This window comes from Monodelphis domestica, chromosome 7 (assembly GCF_027887165.1).
Source record: "Monodelphis domestica isolate mMonDom1 chromosome 7, mMonDom1.pri, whole genome shotgun sequence".
NCBI lineage: Eukaryota > Metazoa > Chordata > Mammalia > Didelphimorphia > Didelphidae > Monodelphis > Monodelphis domestica.
Window position 1 is genome coordinate 38801826 of NC_077233.1, and position 26720 is coordinate 38828545.

The following is a 26720-nucleotide window of genomic DNA, read 5'->3' on the forward strand; positions in this document are numbered from 1 at the left end:
TTCCTTTTAAAGGCAGTGTTTAGGCTTTTTTGTCACGATTCCCTTGGAGTTATCTTGGATCCTTGTGTTGATGAACAAGTTTTTTTAAACATTTTTATTAACAAAATAAAAGCAACTCCTGTAACAAATGATCAAGTCAAAACAAATCTATTTGCTAACTGTAAAAATGTATATTTTGTGGAGAATCTTAAATCTATCACTCATTGCATTTGTATTATTTCTAGTTATTTTGTCAAAAAAGGCTTCCATGAATATGTTTAATACACACATAACTTTTTAACCTGTCAATAATGCCTTTGGGGCCTAATCCTACTAATGTGATCATTAGGTCAAAGAGCATGAATAGCTTTAAAGTTCTCAATGTATATTTCCATCTTGTTTTCAAAACAAGAATTTACAGCTGCTCTAGCAAAGTAATATTAGGTCCATTTCTCCATGTTCTTATCAGCACTTAAGTAAATCAAATTAATAAATCTTATTCTTAGTTAGCATACATTACCAGGGTCATATTTAACTAATTTGTTACTTAGGCAGCAGATAACGATCGGTTGCCAGGACCTCATTCTTTCCAAAACCAAGTCTTTCCAGCATGGTCATAGCAAGTAGAACTTTTTTTTTTTCCCCCCAATGCCACAACTCCCCAGGAATGCAGAAGTAAGTCCAGAATATGATGAATTTTAGAGTAACACTTTTACAGAATATTTATTCTCTCTAAATCATTGTTGTACCACCAGAAACTATGCTTGGGTTATTTCTATCCTCAGGCTTAGATCTACTACAAGCTTTGTGTGTGGGGGAGGGTTTTCCAGATTTCTATCATATTTAACTTATCTAAGGTTCTATTCATCTCCTTACCTTCTTTCTTATTTGTTTTTCAGTTAGTTATTTAGTTCTGAGAAGGGAAAATTAAAGTTACCCACTATTATTATGTTGTTACCTATTTCCATCTCTATCTCATTACTTTTTTCTTAAAACATCTGGGCCCAATAACTCTTGATGCATACAGGTCCAATATTGGTAGAGCTTTATTATCCGGAGTATCTCCAAACATAATGCAGTTACCCTGTTCATCACTTCCAATTATACCCATTTTAGCACTTAACTGTGTTAGTGGTCATGATGACTACTCCTGCCTTCTCTGGATCAGCGGAGGCATAGAATATTCTGTTCCAACCCCTCAACTTCACTCTATGTATCTTCTCATTTTCAGTGTGTTTCTTGTGAACAATACATTGTCAGCTCCTGGCTTTTGATTCTTCCCACTTTTGATCTATTTTCTTCCTGTGGATGAATTTATTCACATTTACACTCAATGTCATAGTTACTAGCTGTACATTTCCATCTATTGCATTTATTCTCATTGTCTATCGCCCTCTTTCTTTCCACCATATTCCTCCTCAAATGTCCAATTTCCTTTGACCAATACTTCTCCAATTCACCTCCCTTCTCCCAAATCCTTCTTATTGTCTTCCTTCCCTCCCACTTCCCACCTTCCCATTTTTTATTCCTATTCTTTTCACCTTGCCAGAAATATTTTCCTTATTCCCCAAACCATGCCCTCCTAATTTTTGATATGATTTGACTCTAAAAATCTCTCCCTTATCTTGTTCTAAGAGTTTCTCTGTATCCTCTCACCTTACCCCCCCATCTCTTGATATGTACTCCCCTTACAATATGCTCCCTTTTCCTTCATTTACTTATCCCCTTGCCCTCCTTTCCTTTAACCCACTCATCCTTCTCTTATTCCCTCAGTCCCCCAGAGGGACTCCCAGTTCCTCCCTTATCCTATCCCCCTTTCTTCCTTTTTTTTCTATACATTAGAAAAATCTTACTTTTCTAATTATGTATGTCATTCTCTTTTCTTCCCTGGTTTGAAGAGAATTGGGGTCTAGTACTAGCAGACCTCCATTCACTTCCTTCCCTTCTCTATGGCAGTTCCTCATTCATTCCACTTCCATATGAGAAAGCCATTTCACCCTACTTCCTCTTGGTCTACTCCACTACTATTATGGCTCATTTCATTACACTCATCTCAACCTCAAATCTTCCTTTTCATATTCTCCTTTTCAAAATACCCAAGCAATGATGACATTCCTAGGTGCCCTAGATGTCATTTTCTCATAGGGGAGTAAATAATTTGGGTTTTTTATGATTACTCTTCCATTATCATAGTATTTTTCTTATAGGTCAAATTTTCTGGTGGGTTCTGGGTTTTTACATAGAAATGTTTGAAACTCCTTTAATTAATCAAACATCCGTTTTTTACCTTTTACAATTAGGCTTATCTTTGCTGGATACATTATTCTTAGTTTTAAGCCCAGTTCTTTTCCTTTACAAAATGCTGTATTCTATGAACTGTGTTCTTTTAATGTTGTAGATGCTCAGTCTTGTGCTATTTTGACTGTAGGTACACAGTACTTAAATCCCCCCCCTCATTATTCCTTGGGGGTATTTTCCTCTCATCCTGAATGTTCCTGAATATTTTCATTTTTGGATCTCTTTGAGGTGATGATCAGTAGATTCTCTCTCTCTATATATATATTTATTTCACCCTCTGATTCTAGAATTTCTGGGCATTTTTCTTTGATGATTTCTTGGAGTATGGTGTCTCAACTCTTACCCAATTCAGTTATTTTTGTGGTATGATGTTTCCTATTCTTTTCTACTATTTCATTCTTTTCATTTTGCTGTATTATTTCTTATTGTCTTTGGAAATTGTTAGTTTTCCCTTGTTCAGTTCTAGTTTAAATAAATTACTTCATTCTGTAATTTTCTGGATCTCTGTTTCCATTTGGATGATCTTTTTATTCAAAATTTTCTTAATTTTCTTGCATTGCTTTTTTTTTCCCTAAAATTTCCTTCACATTTTTCATTTGGTATTTGATGTCTTTTTAAAGTTTTTTCCAAAAGCTCTTTTTGAGTTTGCAGCCATTTACTGTATTTACTATTTTTGAGGGAGGTGTTCTTTATTACACTATCATCTTTGTTTGAGCCAAAGTCTTCCCTGTCCCTATAATACCTATCAATAGTTGGGTTCTTTCTCCTTTGCTTTCTCATTTTTATTAAATAATTTTTTTTTTTATTTTAGTAGCTAGGTCAATGGACAGTTTTTTCCTGGAGTCCCAGGGTTCCTAGTGTTGAGACATGTTATCTCAGTTTTCAGGACCTAGTCTCATGTTTGTTTTTTTGGGGGGGCCTCTTTTAAAAATTCCAGTTTTTATAGTCCAGTGTCAGATATACTCCTGGTCTCCTACTCAAACCCCAGAGGGTATATGACCTCAGGTGTTCCAATCAGAGCCTGAGGGCAGTTCTGCCACTACAGTAGCAAGGGACCAAGGACTCCATTCTGCTGGGAGTGACCACAGCTGACAAGGCCCTCAGCAATCACACTCAGCAATGCACATTCCTTCCTCACATCTTTTCTCCTACTGGCCCAACCTAGTATAAATCAGGGGTCTATTTATCATTCTTTGGGCCTCAAGAGTAATTTATTTTTTTATCAGTGAGGCTTAAGTTTCTGCCCTTTGGTCCTGGCACCCATAGACTCTATGGTACTCACTCATTCAGTTCCTCGATATGGACCAGGAGGGATCTCCAGAGACAGGAGGACAGCTGACACAGCTGATCCCAGAAATCTCAGCCTGTGGATTCCAAGGTATCCTCAGAATGCAAGCTCCAAGAGGCAGCAAATGAAGTGAAGTCATCCATCATACTCCGGGACCCTCACCTGTCAGTTTAAGTAAAAGGTGAGTGAGTAGCTAAGGATCATGTTCCAAAAAAAAAAAAACCAAACAAACAAACAAAATATCCTTGCCTTCAAGGAACTTTAGATTCTTTTAAGGAAAAAGAACATGCACATTTCCTTATTCAAGAAGCTTCAAGGGTTTTCTTTTATCTCTGGGATAAAACTGATACTTCTCTTTGGGGAAATTTAAAATCTTTAATAATCTCATTCCACTTTCTATTTCGAGGCTACTTTTGCATTGCCCAGCCTCATTTACACTCCAATTCAACAAAATAGGCCTACTTCTTTTTTCCTGCACATGACACTTCATTTTACATATCCATATACTTTGCAGATGCCTGGAACTCTCCTTTCTCACCCCCATAAGTTGGAATTCCTAACTACTCTTAAGCTTCAGCTTAAATGTCACTACCTAAAGGACATTCTTTTCCTATCATCCTTTACCAGCTGTTAGAACTCAACCCTCACCCAACCTTTAACCTGAAATTATTTCTTTTTTAATCTTTGTAATAAGTAGGACCCTTCAAGGAGTTAAAAATATTCACTGATAAATTATGAGTCTGAGTTGGTTTATTGCTAAAAGAAGACTCTCACCTCTAATTGAAGCGATGGGAAGTGTGAGAATAAATTAAGAGAATTGTTTATCAGATTATTCTCAGCTTATTAGAGATTTTTCCTTCTTCCTTGGGTTTCTAAAACATTACAAGAAAATCCATTTACAGAAATCCTGCAATCTATGTGGTTATATTCAGGAAAAGGCCCCCTCCCCAACTCTCAAGTATCTAGAATCCAACTATTCTTCATTCTACTCAAAAAAGATGCCAATATTACAACTGTCATTGTACAGACCAGCACATTGGGTGTGTTATTTATCTACCTGATGTAATTTAAAAGTTTGTGATGTTGGAATAGCAACTCCTTTTACTATGCCAAATCAAATGTGAATCCATCTATAAATTCAAGAGTTTTATTAAGTGACACATCCAAGGTCACATTGTCAATGATGACATTCAATCTATGCCATAACTCCAAATCTAATATTATTTATTCCAAGCTTTATCTCCTTTGCTTCCTCAGTTAAAATCCAATGAGTTCTCTACTTGTTCCATTTTAACCTCCAAGGAAAATGCCCTCTTCAGTTAGGTCAGCTAAAAGGAACAAGACCATGTCTAACTACTGATGCCTATCTTCTATTTTCTCTTATCCAGAATAGAAATGAACAATTCTTGCCAACACAGCAAACATTAGTTACACTGCTTATAATAATACAAGTGTTGTATTCACTCCTTTCTAAGGAAGCTATTTCTGTTGGTAAAGTTTATTATTGAATGCACTGTTTGAGAGAAGTGTTGAGAAAACCAACTGCCATGATTTGTGGATGCCGCCTGCAGAAAAGGCAAGATCTAGTGACACTGAACACATAGTAACTTTGGGGTATTTTTCTGAATAGATACATACATATACATATATGTATATATATGAAGAAATGTAAATGTATACATGTTCAATATAGATATAAAGATAAAGATGCAAGATATGAATGCTATATCCACACGTTTATGTGTGAATAAGTCCATATATATATATATATACATATATATATATATACATACATACATACTATATGTATGTGTACTTAGACAAACCATGTCTAGGCAGATACAGGTTAGGTAGCATGTTAATCTTGGAATTCGGAAGAACTACATAGTTTATAAATCCTCTCTCTTACACTTCCTAGTTGTTTGCCTTTGGGTAAATCAGTCAATTGATCTGAGTATCAAGCAACCCCCCAGGATTCATCTCCTAAAACAGGTTGTGACATGCCTGAGGAAGGGAGTTCCCACACCTTGAGTTCCCCATTTTAATTAAATCTATATCTACATAGGATGTGGATTCATATATTCTTGTGATGAATAGCTTCCAAAGGAGTATTTATGACAATCTAACAGCCAAAATTTTTTTAGTGGTTGTGGAAGACTTTAAAATAATCTAATGCTTCATGCAATCAGTACAATACCATCTGCAAATGAACTCATCTTTGGGAATCCTGGAGTTTTGTCAGAAAGGCATGGATTCTACTCTTGCTTCAGATACTTAGTTCTACAGCCTTGGAAAAACCCCTTAATAATTCTCAGCTTTATTTTTTCCAAGTCTATAAAATAAGCATCATAATACTTGTAGTGCCTACCTCACACTATTTATTTTAAAAAATTTAAAGCCTTACTTCCTGTCTTGGTAATATCTCTAAGTCAGAAGGGCAAGGACTAGGCAAAAAGAGATAAGTGACTTCCCCAGGGTCACACAGCTAGGAAGTGTCTGACGCCAGATTTGAACCTGGGTTTTCCCAATTCTGGATATGATGCTCTATTTACTATATCAACTATCTGCCCCTCATAAGGATTATTGTGAAGATAAAATGAAATTATTTCAGTAAGAAACTTGGTAGCCAGCTATTATAACAAGTTATGATAACTATTACATGATAAGTAGATGAAAATGATTATTACATAGTAAACTGAGTTCTGCCCTATAAGGATAAGTAAATCATAATTTCTTTAAAATATTTCAAGAACAATAAAGGGTAACTGAAATACAAATTTTAGAAAGTTCTTTCAAATAAAATTGAAGTCAATATTAAATATAAATAAGGTTCTTGCTTCCTTGCTATTTGTGAAATTCTAACATGAATCATATCATTCAAAAAAATAAGATATGTTCACTCCATAGTATTTAACAGAGGTAAGTGTACAATATAAAAGACCATCTGTCAAAGGGTCCCTCCTGGAAGACGGTAAGGGCAAAATCTTGCTTCTTTCAGAATTAATTTTATAATGAGATGTCTCTCATAAACCTCAGGTGATTCAATGCAAAGTAAGAATCTGTAGAGGGAATTCCCAATGTAAATTAATAGGTTGATGTTAATAAGGAGATGCCATGCTAATTCTCCCTTTACTAATTGCTAATACAATCATAACAACAAGACAACATGGGAACATAGGAAAGTAAACAATGAAAAAGGACAGCATTGTTTATCCATCATTTGTCATATTAATAGAAGGGTAGTAAATAGGAATATAGGGAGAAAGACTATTGGTTTCTGTAATGCTCATTCCCCTGTAGAAATAACTGTGCTACTGGAAATAGATTCATAAAAAATATATATCCTGTAGCCTAGACTAAACAAGTTCAATTATCCTATTAGCATTTAGAACTTTCCCCAAAGTAAGAGAAGCCTTAGTTAAGCTTCTTTGGTCTTGGGTAATAAGATTTACCTGTATTTCCAGTGAGTCATTATGTTCTTCAATTGTGAGAGGATATGCTCTAATTCAGGATACTCATCTCAGGGGCCATATTAATAATAGATTCTCTCCATGGTGTCAAACTGGAATTTGAATTAAGAACACTTGTATTTGAATCCTACCTGAAACTCTTGCTGGCTGTGGGATCCTGGACAAGCTATTTAAATTCTCTGTGCCTCAGTTTCCTTATCTGTAACATTAGCAGCTTGGACTAAAGAGATCCTTTTCAGCTGTAAACCTCTCATTCTATGGACCTTTATGTGCTCATTGGAACAAGAAATTCAAGAATTAAAAAAAAATTCTTAGGTATGAAACACATATAAAATTCTATGAAATTGGCTAAAAAGAATGACTTTCATGTCCTAGAATATAAAATCTGAAGCTGTCTCTTACATGTATGTTTTGTTGTTTAGTCATTTCAAGCATATTCAACTTTTGATGACCCCATTTGGGGTTTTCTTGGCTAAGACATGGAATGGTCAGTCATTTCCTTCTCCAATTCATTTTACATTTGGCCAGGATCCCACAGCCAGTAAGAGTTTCAGGTAGGATTCAAAAACAAGTTTTCTCAATTCAATTTCCAGTTTGACAACTGCCCAAGAAGAGAATCAATTATTAATATAGTCCCAAGATGAGTATCCTGAATTAGATGATATCCTCTCACACATTTTGCAGATGAGGAAACTGAGGCAAACATGAGTAAGTGAGTTGCTTAGGGTCACATGGCTAGTAAGTGTCCAAGGCTAGATTTGAATTCAGGAAAGTGTATCTTCAACATTTCAACTCCAGGAAATGATCTACTAGGCCAAGTGGCTGCTCTACACATGGGTTTATATATTTATAATAGCTATATCCTTCAAACCCTCAAAGGATCTAAGATTAACCAGTCCTGGTTTATTCTCCACTCAGGTATATTCCAACTTCTTCACATCTTAATGGACAGTCTCCAGCAGTTACTGGGACATAACATGCCATGAGAAAGGTTGACCCACAGAAGTCAGAGAATACAACCAGGCCAGGCCTCAACACCTTGTAGCTTGTTAGAGCCATCCAGAGCTTGTATTTGATGTCATCTACACTCCTTGGTTAAGCATCAGAATAGGATTTGAAGGAAATATCAATTAATCAGTTATTCTTAATCATTTACATTATGTAGGGTATTGTGCTATGCTGTGAGGGAAAGCAAGTTATGATAAGAAATGGTTTTTTATTAATAAAGATACATAATGATATATTACACATGTACATAATAACATAATAATATTCACATATAATTTTAAGGTATACAAAGTGATTTATATGTATATATATATACACACACACATATATATATATATATATATATATATATAGAGAGAGAGAGAGAGAGAGAGAGAGAGAATTAGTTTGTTACTTTAAAATTACAAGATATCTCCCTCTTTCCTGATCTTCATAACAAGGGGGTAGGATTAATATCTTCATTCTATAGGTGATAAAACTGAGACTGAGAAGACTGAAATTATTTTTTAAAAACAATTTTTGACATGTTGGTATCATTTTAATAACTATTAATAGCTTCATTTTAAGATAATAAAACAGGCAGAGAAGGATAAAATTACTTGTTTTTAAAATTGTTTTTGCATGTTGCTATCATTTTAATAACTTTTTTGACATTTTGTAATCCCTGTTCTCTCCTTCCCTTTATCCCCGTCTCCTCCTCCATATGGCAAGTAATTTGTTATAGGTAGTATATGCATGATCCTACAGTATATATTTCCATGTTCATCATGTTGTGAAACACGATATATATTGGTTACATTAGGGAAAAATTCATGGAGGAATAAAGAGAAGAATGGTATGCTTCCATCTGCATTTAGATTCTTTCAGGCCCCTCTATACCAGTGGAGAGCCTTTATCGTCATGAATCCCGCCAAGGTGCCCTGGATCCTTGCATTGTTGATGATAGTTCATTCATTCGTACTTGATCATCATACATCTTTGTGGTTACTGTACAATATTCTCCTGGTTCTGCTCACTTCACTTTATATCACTTTAAATAATTTTTCTAGGATTTTTGGTAGTCATCCTATTCATCTTTACATATGGTACAATAGTATTCCACTAAAATCACATATCACAATTTGTTCAGTCATTCTCCAATTGGCAGACACCCCTTCAATTTCTAGTTCTTTGCCGCAAAACAGACAGACAAACACAAAACAAAGAGAGCTATTAAAAGTATTTTGGTTCAAATGAATCCTTTCCCCCATCTTTGCATCTTTATTAATAATAGAATCATTTCTAATCCAAAATTGTGTTCCCTCACAGAGTAGCATAATAATCCTACATAAAGTAGATGATTAAGAATAACCGATTAATTGATATTTCCTTTGAGTCTCATTCTGGTGCTTAACCTAGGAGTGTAGATGACATTGGATACAAGCTGTGGATGACTCTAACAAGCTACAAGGTGTTGCTATTCTCTGACTTCTGTGGGTCAATCTTTCTCATGGCTAAAAAGCTCAAGTAGTGGTATTGCTGGGTCAAAGAGTATTATTCACAGTCTTAGGGCCCTGTCTCTACAATTCCAGATTGCTCTCCAGAATGGCTGTATCTCTTCATAGTTTTACCAGTAGTGTATTAGTATTCTAACTTTACCATATCCCCTCCAACATTTATCATTTTTTTTGGTAATATTAGCCAGCCTGATTGCTCATAAATTCTTTCATTTGTATTTCTCTGATTAATATTTGGATCATTTTATCATATAATTAGATAGTTTTGATTTCTTCATCTGAAAATTACCCATTTGTATCTTTTGACTATTTGTCAATTAAGGAGTTTGGGGTGTATGGGGTACTCAGGGAGGAGTAGTATCTTTGATATGGAGGGCTTGTCCTTCCCTTCTAGGGCAGCTCTCCAACCTCTGACCCTCACCTGACACCCAGCTCTCACTTGTGGCTCCTAGTATCTGCTAGCATGCAGCAGCGGCCACACCCCGGGCAACGGCTTCCACAGGCCGGCTAAACCTTGTGAGGGTAGCCATCAGGTCGTAGACCCCTGGTGAACCAGGGTTTTGCTCACTCAGCATGTGAAGACTGCTTCGGCGGAACAGGCGGAAGAAACCAATAAAAAGGTTCAACGGCTGAGATGGCGACGCAGCAAAGCACTGTGGAGTGCTCAGGGCGTGTTGGAGCACAAAGGACAACCCGGCCATCCAATGCAGCTGAGGAAGTCTCCAGATGTAACAACTTTTCGTGCCACTGGACCCAGGCTTCCAATGCCGGGAGAGTGGGACTGTCTCTGTGCATCGACTTTTCCACTTAAATCTTCATGCACAAGTGTCTTTGTGCACAAAAACACACAAAGATAATAGTCATCCTCACTTACTGAGAGACTACTACTACTACAATTAAGGAGTTTAAATTTTTGTTGAGGGTCACACATCAAAGAAGTACCTGAGGCAGAATTTATACTCAGATCTTTCTAGGTGATATAGTTGATAGAACATTAGGCTTAGAGTCACATTAGGAAGATATGAATTAAAATCTGGCCTCAAGACATTAGCTGTGTGGCCCTGGGCAAATCACACAACCTCTATTTGCTTCAATTCTTCGTCTGAAAAATGGGGATTCACTCAGGAAGAAAATAAGCCACTCTATTATCTTTGTCAAGAAAGCCGTATGGACAAAAGCTCATGGGGTCATGTAGAGCCAGACACAAATGAATGACTGAACAACATTTTCCTGATTGCAAGTGTAGGGCTTTATCCACTACTCTACCTTATTGCCTCTTAAGGTCTAAGAGAAGTATTGACTCAAATTCTTACAGCAATACCACAGAATATTAAAAAAGAATTACAGAAGAAATAGAAAACATGTTCTTGGAAAGGGAAGATTATTGTCAGCCATGGAGATTAGAAGGGATCAGTGGAAGAATTGGTCCTTTGGTTAAACTTTAAAAAATGGAGATGAGACCACCTGACAAAGATACAGAGGCACAAGAATATACTCCAATAAGAGGCTGCCAAGTGGATAATGGTTCAGCAATGGATAGCAATAAGGAGCAGTTATAGGTATAGGAGTTGGTCTAAGAGTTTCTGAACTTGTGGTTTGTAAAACCATGAGAAAAATTTTGGTGGCATTTGTATAACTGTTTAAGTCTTTTGATCGTCTATCTGCAATATCTCTTATAGCTATCTTTTTTTTTTTACACATTGTTATCATTCTACTTTAGTCCCATCTCAGATCTTATCTGAATTATTGTAAAAATCTTGCCATTTGTCTCCCTTAATGAGTCCTTTGGGGTTTTTCTGGATCCTTGCATTGTTGATAATAGTTAAGTCATTCACATTTGATCATATTACATTATTACTCTTACTGTGTACAACATCTTTCTGGTTCTGATTACTTACTATTGTGTCATTTCTCGTAAGTCTTTCCAGATTTTTTTATGATCATTCTGTTAGTCATTTCCTATAACAAAATACTATTCCAATATACCACCACTTATTAAACTGTACCCCCAATTGACAGACATCCCTTCAGTTTCCAATTCTTTGCCACCACAAAAAAGTTCTGCTCTAAATATTTTTATTCAAGGAAGTCCATTATCCCACTCTTCATACTAGAACATCAAGGTTCTTATGCTAACCCATACCTATTTTCTTCAACTGAGTTTCTCACTAAATGCTTCATCAAAAAAGAGAGGCCGTTCATCCTGAGATCTCATTTTTACTTTCTTTCTTTTTTCATATCACTCAGGTGTCTTCCCTAATCATCTACCCTCCTTTCTTCTAGGTTCAGATGGTGCCATTGTGAACTTTAAATTACTTCACCCTACTTAGTTTAACAAAATCAGGAATGTCTACACCCCTACTTAAGGATTAAGTATTTAGGAGGATGGCCTATGACAGACATGTGCTAGCAAATGACAAATTAGAAACAACTGACAGACCTCTGGGCTGTCCTAAGTCAAGCCAAAGATATCATTGGTACATGTGAGACACAGGAAAGTGATGTAAAACCTTCTATATATTTCACATCACTTCCTCTCTCCAGCCTCTTTGAAGGTGGAGAGATGGGTGGTGGCAGCTTGCTGAGTGTGTTGGCATCTTGGCACGGCAGCTGCTATTGTCTGGGTTTAGTGTTGAGTTTTCCTTGATACCATACTGGAGGAAGCCTAGTAACCTAGTTCGTGTGAGGCGACTTCTCTGAGATCTCTCGAAGTTTAGGTTGATTTTTCTCTCCTTTACATTCCAAACACTATCCTCTTAGAGAAAGCCTCTAATCTTCAAAGACCTCATGGAGGAGGACTTTGAACTCCCCCTGGCACAGGCAGGGTGGGAGAAATCCTATACTTTTACCTCTCTCTTCTCCTTGATCTCTTCCCTACATGTTGATTAAACCACCATATATTTCCAAACTGACTTGGGTATTTTATTTGGGATATCTCCTGGTGACCAAAAATTAAATTTAGATGAGGTCATGACCATAAATTATCCTTACACCATGTCCCATCTCCTTTCCAAGGCGATCCCCTTTAGATGCATCCTCAAATTCCAGTTTCTTCCATTTTCTCAAGAGGATTATTCTATTCTCTTTATCTTCACTCTCTATTTGTTTCTTTCATGATGCCATGTCTTCTATCTCCAAAAACAAAAATTTGCACTTGTTCCCAGTATCATTTAGTACCAGTTCTCCCCTTCTTGGCTAAATTCCTACATGCTTCCAGTCTTCTTCCTCCTTTTCAAAATTCCTTATTATTCTCCAATTAACAGTTAAGCCTAATGTTTACGTGAAGCCTTTTGGGTTTATTTTCAATCTTCCTTATATGTTTCTTTTAAGTAACTAGTTACTTACATTTTATTTCCCCATTAGAAAACCAGGACACAGAATGACTGGTATATATAACTAACTTCAGAAATACACACTGATTGTCGGACCTACCATCTATGCTTTTTGACTCATTCTTTTCAATCATATGATATGATGACTCAGACTTATTCCTCAAAGTTATTCCTTAGCCCCAAATTAATTTATTTAATTTATGTTACTTTCTATTTTGGCTTCCATTTCAGGAAGTTGATATCCTTATTTCCATTTCAAGTTAGGCTATTTTGAATTTGATTCTCCAATTCATGGACTATAAAATATATGTTCCATCTTTACTCTCTCTTGTTTCTCTTGAAATTCAGGGCTTCCCTGCCTTACTTGCAGAGATGGGGACTATGGATGTGGAACATTGAATATACTGTCAAATTTGATTGATGTTTCAGTTTTCCTAAAATGCTCTGTTTTTTTTCTTTTTTTTTAAATAAGCAATGCTTTCTGTGTTACATATAGGGAGGCATATAGTGGGGGATTAATCTAATATGACACAAAATTTAAAAATACATTTAAAAATAAAAAGTAATGCTTTGACAATGTTAAGATTTTGTTTTTTCAACCATTCCATCCTTAAACTGGTGCAATTATAATACTTTTTCTATCTTCTTATTTTTTTTTTTACTTTTCTTAATTTATATTTTATTCATTTGTATTTTTCCTTGAACAACCTTTTTGCAGTACTGACCTTCAGGGAATACCAATTCATAAATTAGGTATGATCTATAATCATTCTGGAGTTTACTGTCCCCCAGGACCTCATAGACTCCTACATCTAGGGTGCAATTAAGTTCAGGAAAATACAACTCTTAATCATAAAAGTTGATATTTTCCTTCATCTCAACCAGTCTCCAAATTCCCCTCCTCTTCCCACTCTAAAGCCTCCTTTATATGGTCCATAACTTACTTTCATGAGATTCACATGCTTGTTAGAAATGGAAGGCATTTCTATCCATTCTTTGCTCATATTTGGGCTGCAGTGGGAGTGTATTTCTAACTCCTTTCTTGATCCACTGAAGTTACTTTCCAATCTATTAGGTCTTTACAAAAAACCCTACAATGTTTTTGGTTTATAAAGAACAAAATATTCAAGCCTTTCCCCTTATTACTTATCTCTTCTTTTACTACTATAGTAGGTATATAGACACATTAAAACTCATTGTTATCATAGAGTTGGGCAGGATGAATGTTTTCTATTTAACCAATCACACAAAAGCAGTGAATTCAAATAAATTCCTGTGTTTTCAGGGAGGTTGTGGAGGATGTTCTTACATAGTTACCTAGAGAGAAAGGAGCCTAGAAATCATGCTATTGTGAATCCTCTACTGATGGAATTTGCCCAGGGTAATGACCTTAATGAAGTTCTTATAAAGTCATTTCTGGAAGGAACCTGGGGAGAGGCAACTGCAGCTGCCATTTGAAATACCAGCCTCCCAGGAGATTGGCACTGAACATGACCAACACACAGGAGAGATTGGTGTGTTTAGAGAGAGGGCAAACTATAGGAAGTTTGACCACCAATTTACAGTTTTTCCACTGTGATTTCTTCTTTTCATGTTCATAAAATTTTAATTACTAGAATTTTTTCACATTTCTTTTTGTTTTGAGACTGTATGGGAGTTATGCTTCAAATAACAATTTCACTATTGTCACTACCAGGTATCCAATTTAAAAACCATTTTAGCCAAACCCATTTGTAAGTTGGAAACTTTCTGTGTTATGTATGGAATTGTTTTCAGACCCAAAAGTTATTTTTGCCTAAGGTTTCTTCACCCAATGGAACAATAAAGTGGAGAATGATTCTTGGCCAATGGTGTAGTTGATCAAATTAGTTCTTAGAAAATATATATTTGCCTAGAGCAGATATTCTCAGCTTTTTTTCTGGGTCATAGACCTCAATGGCAATTTGATGAAGCCTTTTAGACCCTTTAATAGAATCATGTTTTTAAAATCAAAAGTATAAGATTTTAAAAGAAACCAAAGGTAGGTAGAAATAAAGATGTATTTTTTTCCACCATAAAACTTCATGGAGCAACTGAAATCTTTCTATGAAGTTAAGAAACTCTGACCTATGTCTTGTGAATTTGGCCATGGGGACTTTAACTTGAAAATGTAAGAGGAATGAAAAAGTATAAAAGTGAAAAACAAATGATAAAGGGGAAAAAAGAACCTCTGTGAGGGCAATAAGTATTCATAGAATAAAATGCTATAAAAGAGAACCAACAGAAAGACTCAAGATTTTAGGTATTCTTTTTCCAGCTTTCTTGATGTCTATTAGAACAAATTGTCCTCACCTGTCCTTTAAACTAGGGTACTTGTAAAGATAATTTTAGGATTGTGACTTAAATTCAAATTAATTGGTTGCCAGGGGAAAATCCTAAATAAAATACCCAAGTCAGTCTGGAAATTTATGGTAATTTTAGTTAATATAGAGGGAAGGAATTTAAGGAGAAGGAGGGAAGAGGATATAGGATTTCTCCCACCTGGCCTGTGCCAGAGGGAGTTTAAAATCTCCACCTCTAGGTCTCTGAAGAAGATGAGAGACTTCTAAGAAGATAAAGTTGAAAAGTAAAGGAGGGAAACTTCAGCCAGAAACTCACCACCGAACCAGAAAATAGCTGTAGCCATGTCAAGATGCCAAAAGGCCAGCTACGCTGCTGTCAGCCACCTCTCTGCCGCCAAAGGTTACGGAGAGAGGAAGTGAGCCAAATATATAGATCTTTCCCTCTTGTGTCCCCTCCTCTAAATTCCCATTCTTTAGTCTTCATCTTCTTTGATTAGATTATATCTTTAGAGTTACTTAACACTTCTTTGTTAAGTTCACCTTTTGTTAGTTACTTAACCTTTTTGTGATTAATTTAACCTTTATAGTTACTTAACACCTTTTTTGTATTAAAATCTAAAAATAGACTTAGCTTAAAGTTCTAGCTTCATTGTAAGGTAAGAGCTAAGTACCTTCATTGTTCAATCAGGAGATTACAACTTTATCTTCCCATAAAGTAAGGTCTAAGTAGGGTGGAATAATTGAAAGTTCACATACTCTTCATATGCATGGGATAGACATCTCCCCCAACCCCAAGTCACTGGGGTTTGAGGACTGTTAATTACTCCCTATCTGGTTTATCCCACATGTCAAGGTGGTTTTCCAGGGTGTAGCCACCTCACATGCTACTTTAGAGCTTTATGGAGCCAAAGATGAGAATTAGGTGACAAGTGGACCCCAAAAGAAGAAAGAAATACTGAAAGGCTTAAGGATGGTATTAGAAATTAAGTCTTATTACATTAGTTTAGAGATAAGAAGTGAAGAAGCTGGGTTGAGAAATAATTGGAGTTTGAAACAAATCTGAGACAGTGTCAGTTTCAAATGTTGACAGTGTATGTGGGAGGTATAATGGTTTTTCTGTGGCAGTTACTCTTTCCAGATGTAGCAATTATTCTGGGGAATGGCAGTACCTCTCTCTCAGAGTGCTGGGAGCAGGTGGCATTTTTTTCTCTCTCTCTTCTCAGTATCTCAAGTAGAAGGAAAGGAGGGAAAACCAGAAGGAACTAAGTGACTTTCCTTTTCCAACTTGGGAAACACTAGTGACTGTCTATTGCTGTTTCATAAATTATTTTTTATATCTGAGAAGACCAAAGAAAGACCTAGTCTTTGGTTTGGACTCTAAGTCTGCTAAGGCTCAGAGTCCTAACTTGGTTTTTGCTGAGGCTCAGCAAGCTGGCCTTTGTTATTTTTATAACTTGGAGACAAAGTTAAGAATTTTATACTTCTTATAAGGATATTAGTGTTAGTTATTGTAGAATAAGGAAAATTTGGGTTAGTCAGATCAGGAAGGAGCAGTATAGCCTGTGGAAACAGGAAAAGCTGTTCCTTGAAGAACCAGGGAGTTTTATTTGGGTGGAATTAGAATCCCTTAGAGTTAGAAATCTTTTTATATCCTTATAGTCTCAATAAATAGTTTATTTTTGTATAATGAGGATCTCCTTAGTGTCCTTGCACCTGGCCCTGAAGAGAAATTCATTTATGAGCTTCATTTCATTTATATAAACTGAAGATACTTTATAAGTACAGAAAGCAGAGTAACTAATCAGTTTATATCCATAATCAATTCATTGCTTATTATTTTTACAAAGGGCAGACCAAGCCCTCATACCAGTATCATTGTTCTTCCCTGAACACTTCTTATACAACATATACGAATACATAATAGATGAGATGAGATTAGTCAACTTTTCTTATGGAAAAAGATGTAAGATTTTTTTTTAAGGTATTGATAGCTGAAGATGACTGATATGGCAGGCAAAAGAGCAAATGATCAGGGTTCAGAGAAAGATAGGAGGTCATTTTCCTCTATTATTTCCTATTTGCGCTATACTTTTGTGTTTAGTTCTGGACACCACAAAATTTTAGTAGAGATAAAAATGACCTAGAGGGTTTCGAGAAGGTTGTGGATAGGCCAATGAAAGGATTTTTAAACACACCTAATAGGCAGTTCAAAAGACTTCATAATGTTTAATCTGTTAAAGAGAAAATACTAGTATTGTCTTAGCTCTCTTCAAGCATTTGGAAAGCTGTCATATGAAAGAAAGATGAGACTCATTTTGCTGGACCCCAGAGCAAAGAAGGAGAGGCACTGGAAGGAAGTTTCAGTGTGTCAGGTTTAGGCCTATATTAGCAGTTGGAGGAAAACGTTATAAAAAATAGAGCTGTCTAAAAGCAAAATGGACTGCTTCAGGTGGGACCCTCTCCATGGAGATCTTTCAAGCATAGGCCAGGTGATCATTTCTTGGGAGATATTGTAGAAGGAATTTTTGGTCAGATTTGAGTTCAAATTTAATGGCCTCTAGAGTTCCTTATTTCCATTAGATCTTGTAATTTTATTATTCTGTTTTTTTTTTTAATCCATCTCAGAACAGTCAGTCAGCCTTGTCATAGAGTGCTTTTAAGACTTGTTATGCCTTTGCCTGAACAAACTTCTTTTTTGGCAGTACTATGTTGGTTTATTTATTTATTTATTCATTTATTTTTTTAGGTTATACTCCATTATCTTTATTCATTTATTTATTGTTTTATTTATTTATTTTTTTGGAATAGGAGTAGATAGTTAGTCAACAAGCATATGCTAAATGCTTACTATGTGTCAGACACTGTGCCAGTCGTTGAGATTATAAAGAAATTTTTTAATAGTCTTTCCTTTCAAGGAGCTCACAATCAATTGAGAAGACAATATTCAAACAATTATGTACAAACAAGATATAGTCAGGATCAGTAATCAACGGAAGGAAGGCACTAGAAGTAAGAGAGATCTGGAAAGATTTCTTGTAGAAGATGGGGTTCCGGCTTGGACTTGAAGGAAGGTAAGGACTCTAAGCAGCAGAGATGAATAGAGAGCACTCTAAGCATGGGAGGTAGCCTCTACAAAGACTCAGTCTGAAAATAGATTATCTTCTTTGAGGGAGAGCAAGAAGGCCAGTGTCATTGGGTTGTAAAGGGTAAGATTTAATAAGACGGAAAATTTAGGATTAGAGGAGATTTCGAGCAGCTTTCAAATATGAAAATTGGATTTTATATTTGATCCCAGAGGCAAGTAATAGGGAGTCATTGGGGTTTATTCAAAGGGGTTGTAACATGGTCAGAGTTCCAATTTAGAAATATTAATTTGGTGGTTGAATGGAAGATGAACTGGATTAGGCAGAAACTTGAGACAGAAAGACTAACCAAGAGGTAATTGTAATAGTCCAGTCATGAGGTAATGAGGCCTTGCACTAAAATACTAGCATTGTCATAAGAGACAAAGAGGCACATATTAGTTATATGATGATGTTGAAATGTACAAGATTTAGCAAGAGATTGAACATAGGAGATGAGAGAAAGTGAGGAATTGAGGATGTCACTTAGATTGTGAGCCTGGGTGTGACAAAGAATGATGATGCCAGGGTAGGCAACATAGAACTCCAAGAAGAAAAATGGTTTATTAGTGGAATTTAGTTCAAAGGTAAGGGACTGTTAGGTGGTACAGTGGAGTAAAATCTGGTCTCAGACACTTACTGGCTGAGTGATCCTGGGTAAATCACTTATTGCTCTTTACCTCAGTTTCCTCTTCTGTGAAGTGAGCTTAGAAGGAAATGCCAAATACCCTGGTGCCTTTGTAGAGAAAACCCCAAATAGCATCATAAAGATGAACTGAAAAGACTCCAAATTGAGGTCTACTACTTACTATCTCTACAATGTTGGGAAGTCTCTTCAACTTCTTGATTTTTTCATATGTCATATGAAAGACTGGACTAGGTAACTTCTAACATTTTTCTGAATCTATTATCTTATTGTAGTAGACTCTGGGCTTACTTTCCACTTGCACTGGCATGCTAGAAACCAAGAGAAAGGAGGCATGACTCTACAGGACATAAAGGGAATGATTTTTTTTCTTTATACAATAGATCAAAATCCCTACCAGCATATTTTTCCATGATGATTATCAATTGGTATCTATTGCCCAGCCAAATTTAAAATAGTTTTTTTATTAGGCATGTTAATTAAAGGAGTAAGGTAAGTTGTTAAAAGATATTTCACTCCAAAGTTTATGACAGTATCTCCCACAACTATTTACAGAGTGTAGAAAAAATTTACTCAAGCTTAGGGCAAATGTGGAAAAGGGGGCAAAGGTGAGGTAACTCAGAAGTCTTGGAAATCCTTTTCATCTAGACTTCAAATTGTAGAGTCCTGAAGCTGCTTTTCCTTGGTATTGTAATGAATGAAATTATCTGGAGGCTGCATTTTCAATTTTATTTTTAATTTATGAAAAGGCCCCTCAAGATTTCTAACTAGCTAGTGTGTGGAGTGAGAAATTAGTGTATTATTTTCAAGTTATTCATGGTTATTCATGTCTCCAAAAAGTTAGTAAAAAAGCTGGTCCTCTACCCCAGTCCTTACAAAGGCTATAAAATCTTAAGCGAGTTTAACTGGGGCAGGAGTCTCAAGCTGATAATTTTATATCCTAAAAGTACTCAGTGATCAGATCTTAAGTAGTCTTGAGCACCAGTTTGTTATAGAAATCTCTCCCATTATATTAAGGCTTCTTCCAGGTAGTCAAACTTAAAGGCTTAACATCAGACCCACTCAGATTTGATCTCCTCCTCTCTTTGTATAATATTCCTGCCCTTTATTTCTAGATTAAAACCTTTGTCTTCGACCCTTTATCATTTCTTTGAAATGTTAAAATGTTTGAATATATCCACTATAAAACTATTTTCCAGTTTCTTGAAGATGTTAATTAGCTTGAATGTGTTCATTGTAAAGCCATGGTAAAGCTATTCAACATTCTGTTTCCAACCATTGTAAAAATGATATAATCCCTTCTTTGTTAAGGGTAAATTTTAAAGTTGAGACTGAATATATTATTTAATGGTCCCTAGGGATTTAAATTCTAAATCCTAATAAAATACTGAAGTCAGAATAGAACTTTATGGTGGTTTATTTACAATAGAAGGAAGAAATTAAGAATGAGGGAGAAAGAGGGAAAAGGGTAGAAGATCTACTCTGGCCTGGCCTGAGCTGGGGGGAGTTCAGAGGCCTCAGCCAAATGGCCTTCCCAGAAGATTAAATCTAGCTTGGCTTCCAGCCACAAGGCTTCCTCCAAGATGAAGGGGCTTCTTAGAGACTGGTGCCTTCAGAAAGTCAGGGAAAGAGGATTCAGCCTTAACACTCACCAAGTGGTAGCCTAAGGGAAGCAGACTCAGGTCTCCATGCTCCAGCCCTCCAAGTCAAGAACCACCTCAAAAAGCCGACTAATGTCCCTCTCACAGGAAGTGACATGAAATATAAAGGCAATTCTTAACATCACTTCCTGTGTCTTACATGTACCAATGATGGCTTAACTTGGCTTAGGATATCAGTCAGTTTTTTTCTGATTTGTCACTTGCTAGCACATATGGGTCACAGACCATCCTCCCCCACACTTAATCCTTAAGTGGGGGTGTATACATTTCTGGTTGCTAAAATTCTGAAGACTAAGCAGGGTGGAATAAATCTAAAATTCACATCTTGGAGGATTGATTGCATCAGGATTCTCCTATAAATATGAAATCTTTCTTGTGAATTTGTGGGCAGTTGTCTTGGTCAATGGCTTGAGACAGTACTTCCTCCATTTCTTTTTCTCTTTCAATAAAGCATTCTATTTTAAGTTATGATTTCCACCAGTTATATTTTTTCTTATAGGGGTTAAAGAGAGTGTACCTTGACATTTTCAAGGTCCCTTCAACTTCTACTCTGTACACTAGTGTATACCCTGCACAGTTGCTAGGCTGGCTGAGAAATGAGAGAATGATTTGGTGTTGTAAAGGCCATCATACATACCTTCTGATATTTTCATCCAGTCCCTCCTCTGGACATTTCTAATTAGAAAACAGGCATGCAGGAAGTAGAATCAGAGATCTCAACTCCTTTTTCTTCACTTCATCCTAGGAAGAGGAGGATTTCTGGAGGAGTCTAATATCTTTCCTCCTGGACCTGGAACTAAATACCCCAAGTGACTGCCTAGCCCTCTTCCCATGGTTATTAGGGCTAGCTTATTTCATCACTTAAAAGAGTTTTTATTTATATATAAACAAGGACTCAGTCTCCAACTTGCCTATAACAAAAGCCAGCCCACTGATATGCCGTTAACCTTGTTATCATTAACAAAAGCAAAACATTTAGACAAAAAGAGGGAGAACCTAACCCACTTTTATATTGTGAAAGAAATACTGTTTGTAGCTTTAAAATCAAAAGTCCCCCCCCCCAGAGGGGATAAAGGGAAAATAATTCTCAATTCAATATTAATTTTCTACAGTATATCTAGTTTGTCCTCTGCTCCCAGCATAGACACTGACACCAGTCACTACTATCCAGGTTGCACCTCTACGCTAATAATAAGTTCTATTCCATGGTGTTCAATATGTCCTCCTTTATTTAAGCTCTTCTTCTTACCTTTGATAGATTGATTCAATAAAGTTTAAAAGATCCCTTCCTTTCATTATGAGTCCATCTTCTACTTTAGCCAAGTAAGAGGATCTAATGTTTCATTGGATTGATAGCACAGCCTTCAATCACTAGTATAACCTTTAAAATTGGCTTTTTCCTTTGATTTGAAAGTTGCCTGCCTCTTTTTAAAGAGGCCAGTTTTGGAGTTATGGGAATTACTGCCCGTCATATCTGGCAGAGTTTGTAAAACAACTGATAAGATACTGTTTTAAAATGAGAAGATAATTTTTTAAAGCACAGATCTTTGGAAATCTCATTTAGTAACTTTTCACTTCCTATTGAAGGGGAATTCAAAGACTTAATATTTATCTCCTCTCTTAGTGGTAACTTTAATAATGGCAGGTCCTATTGGGTGTAGGACGTATGCCAGTTGGGAATCTTCCATTTCCTTTGTATAATTAATATCTATTTCATCAATTTAGGATTATCATTAAGGGCTCTATTTTTTAAATGAGACCTTTTTAAAATATAGATTTCTAGGGCTTCTTCATGTTTGTCTAAGTGTCTTTTGGTTCCCATTAAATACATCTTTCTTTCACTGTTGCAAATTTGTATCTTGGAGTTCACCTTGAGAAGTATTCTGCCAATAAATGCCCAAGCTCTTCCAAAAATAGTAGCTCTTAAAAGATTTCTGATATTAAGGGATCATTAATAGATGGTGAGGGATATGTGAGTGGGAATTTCTATAGAGTCCTTAGATTGGTTAGCTTAATGTTGCCTAGCCAGCAAGCCCCACTGAGTTCCATTCTGCCTCAAGGATAAATGGGGTTTGAATCACTAGGGGAAATTATAAGTGTTTTTGCTTTGGGCACTGGGAACCATTGGGGGAAATTTAATTTTGTTCTTTGCTCCAGGAGCCATTTTTGAAAAACTCCCTATTGTCTGCTATTTGAATTCCCATGATCTTCTCCTGTTACTTCCTCAAGAGTTATATCTAAGATTCTAATAGAAAATGATTCTTTTAGTGGGAATGGGATAACCACTTTCTTTAGTATTTGTTATTTTTTTTTTAAATTTAGAAAGGCAGAGTAGAATGAAGATTGAATCTAGAGTTGGAAAGGAATTGGACCTGTAAATTTTTATATGGGGAATTCCCAGAGGAAGAAATTTCCTCTATCAATGCATATTGGAACTTGTCTGGAAATTTGTAAGCTTCCATAGTTGTCTAGAACACTGAAGGATTAAGGGATTTATCCAGGATCACACTCTATATGTATCAGATGTGGGGATTGAAGCTGAGAGAGGCAGACTAAAAAGGTGTGGGTCTAATTCCTTTCTATGATAGTGTTAACTGGAAAAAACAGAACTATTAAATGGTGAGAAAAACCATTCCTTAATTAAGGAAAGGGGTTCAGTGCTTTCCACAAGGCCTCCACACCGAACTGCTCACTACATACCCACTCAGAGTTCCAAGACCCTGGTTGCTCTGGTCACTGACCCCTGGGAGAGCCAAGTGAGCTTGATTGACAACTCCAAAGAGCCATTAATTGGGAAGCTTAAATACCTTTCTAGGGGAACATGGGACTGAGGATGAGAGGCATAGTAGATTGACTTTACAATGGTAACAAAGAAAAATGAGGATTCCCAGACAGGAAAAACAGTGAGGGTCTGATGCTTTACAATGGACACAAAAGGGAAGATTCAGCCAAGGGCTGGGCTACCTTGGTAAAAGATTTTGGACTAAGGGAAGAAACCATTGGGACAAAAAAAGAAACTTAACACCTAATGGGATTAGCCAACCCTACTTTAATTACTTCAAGGTCTATTGTTAGTTTGAGACTCCAGAAGTTGAACTTTCCCTCAGGGAGAAACTCTCATGAGACAAGGTCAAATTTGAGGCTTTCACCTTCAAAACTAAACTGGGGATCATGGAATCTTACTAGGCTACAAGTTTGGGGGCTTCTAGATTCCACATTGACAATAATGATTAGATCTATGAACCTGAGTCAGTCATTTACCTTTGTAAACCCAAGTTTGGGGATCCATATAAAAGGGATGACACTTATGAATTTGGGATTAATTCTCCTCTGCCCATTTTTTAGACTAAATCACCAGAAGCATATACACCCCACTTACACTTGAGAGGGGGAGGTCTGTAGCCCATGTGTGCTGAAAGTGGGTGACAAATCAGAAGGGACTGACTGTTCACTGGGCAGTCCTAAAATTATAGACTATAATTGGTCCAAGTAAAGTAGAGGAAGGCACAGGAAGTGACTCAAAGAAGCCTGTTTCAAAGGAGCTCTTATTTCCTGGGAGAGGGACTTCTTCAGAGTTCAGTGTTCAGATTGGAGGCTGGTGAAGAATCTGTTGACTGGACTTGGTGAGGCTGCCCTTGAATCTCTCCCTTTGAACTACCATGTGGGTGAGTGAACAGGTGACGTCTTCCCTGATTTTCTGGAGGGATTAGCCTCAAGAGAGGTCTTCTCTTAGGAGAGGCTTTGTGGCTGCAGCCCTTGCTTTATTTATCACCAGGTTTTCCACCCTCTTGCTGAGGACTAATCAGCCCTGTTTGGGTTGAGCCAGGGCCAGAGCAAAATACTTAGTGTGTTAGGTTAGATATCTTACCCTATCCTCTCTCTCATTATTCCTTACTTTCTCTCTCTCTTTTTGTAAATAAACTACCATAAAAAGTCATTCTGACTTGAATAATAAATTTCTTGGTGACTCTACTCATATATTCAGTCCAACCATAATTTTAACCCTTACACACTTCTAGTTATAATGAGAGGCAAAATGATTATTAGAAAGAAGGCTAAGTCAAAAGATATATATTTGAATTTTTGCTATTTTTTAATTGCTATTTATTACTTTCATGAATTGGGGCAAGCTAATTTCACTTCTCTGGGCCTATTTCCTCATTTGAAAAAAGAGGGGTTTGGATTACTATGCCTTCAGAAGTTCCTCCTAGGTTTTATTCTCCAATCAAATCAATTGATGATCTCAGCTCAAATCTTATATATATATATGTCAGAGGCAAGATTTGAGAGGCATATATATGCCTCTGACATATATATATATATATATATATATATATATATATATATATATATATATATAGCAACTAGGTGGCCATGGCAATTCATTTAACTTCTAAGGAACCCCATATTACATTAAAGCTATTGTAGAGCAGGTGATGAGGGATTTTTCTTACTGGGAGTTTACCATAGTAATGAAATCCTTGATATAATCCAAAAAAAACCAACACAAAATGAAAAAAAATATAAAGAACCTGGGATATCATGCCTGGAGGCATTTTGGATTGAATGAAGTTATGTACCCTTATAGACTCTTATCAAATAAACATTAATAAATCAAGTCTCCAGATGACATCTGTGTGCTCCTCACTCCTAAACCTCAACTCAGGGTTATGGGAATAATTCTTATTAAAATTTTATTTCAATTTCATTCAGTAATATTTTATTTTTACCTAATTACATGTACAAACAATTTTTAACATTCTTTTTCCAAAATTTTGAGTTCCAAATTATTTTCCTTCCTATTCCAGGAGGTAGCAACCAATTTGATGTAGGTCATATATGTGCTAACATGCAAAACACATTTTCATATTCATCATATTGTAGAATACATCACACATACACAAAAAAAAAACCCAAGAAGGAAATAAAGAGAAAACTTTTATGTTTTCAGCTTCATTCAAATGTCATTCTTTCTCTTGTGATAGATAACATTTTTCATTTTGAATTCTTGGAGTTGTCTTGGAACATTGTCTTGTACAAAATAGCCGCTTCATTTCCAGTTGATCATTGTACAATATTGCTATTTCTATGTGGCATTCTCCTGGTTCTGCCCATTTCACTTTGCATCACTTCAAATAAGTCTTTATAGATTTTTCTGAAATAGACCTGCTTGTCTTTTTTTTTAAATAGCACAATAGTATTTCTGTGTGAATTTAATATGTTATACTCTGTTATTCTGTTTGATATGCTCTATCATTTGACTGGTCAAGCATGTGTACTGTGGCTTCCTGGAAAAAGGCTGGCTCAAGCTCTCCTGTGTGATCAGGGGGTTCCAGGAAGAATGGTAGAAATGGGATGTATAAGTAGATTGAGAGCAAGGGATGGCTCTCTCTCTTTCTGGACATGTGGTTTATCTCACTGGTTCAGTCTCTATGTATTTATCATTTTCTCTTTTATTAGCTAATCTCACTGGGGTGAGATGGTACCTCAGACTTGTTTTAATTTGCATTCATATAATCAATGATTTGGAGCATTTTTTCATTTGAGTATACATAGCTTTGGCTTCTTCATCTGAAAATTGCCTGTTTATATCCCTTGAGCATTTATAAATTTGGAGCTGACTTGTATTCTATAAATTTGACTCAGTTCTCTATATAGTAAAGAAATGAGGCTTTTATCAGAGACATTTGCTATTAAAATCTCCATCCCAACCCATTTTCTGTTTTCCTGCTGCTCTACCTTGTACTGTTCTTGTTTGTGCAAAAACAAGAAAACAAAAAACAACAAACAACCCCAAAACTTTTTTGAATTTAATGTTATCATAATTATCCATTTTATGCACCATAATGCTTTCTGTCACTTGTTTTCTAATAAATTCTTTCCTTATCCATAAATCTGACAAGCTAACCATTCCATGGTCTCCCAGTTTGCTTCTGGTATTCTCCTCCATGTCTAAATCATTTACCCATTTTGATCTTATTTTGGAATACAATGTAAGATATTGTTCTTTACCTAGCTCCTTCCAAGTGGCTTTCTAGTTTTCTCTGGTATGATTCTAAGAGTTATTGGGCTTTTTCTTATTATCTGATCAAGCCTCTA

General features: G+C 36.1%; 1 long non-coding RNA gene across 1 annotated transcript; it reads right to left on the reverse strand.

The window, feature by feature from the left end:
* Positions 1-836: 836 nt before the first annotated feature.
* Positions 837-20678, reverse strand: LOC130455656 (uncharacterized). The gene is made up of 3 exons (XR_008913764.1): positions 20613-20678; positions 3560-3727; positions 837-1281 (listed from the first exon to the last, which is right to left on the reverse strand). It is a non-coding gene; the product is annotated as an uncharacterized LOC130455656 (long non-coding RNA).
* Positions 20679-26720: the final 6042 nt, after the last annotated feature.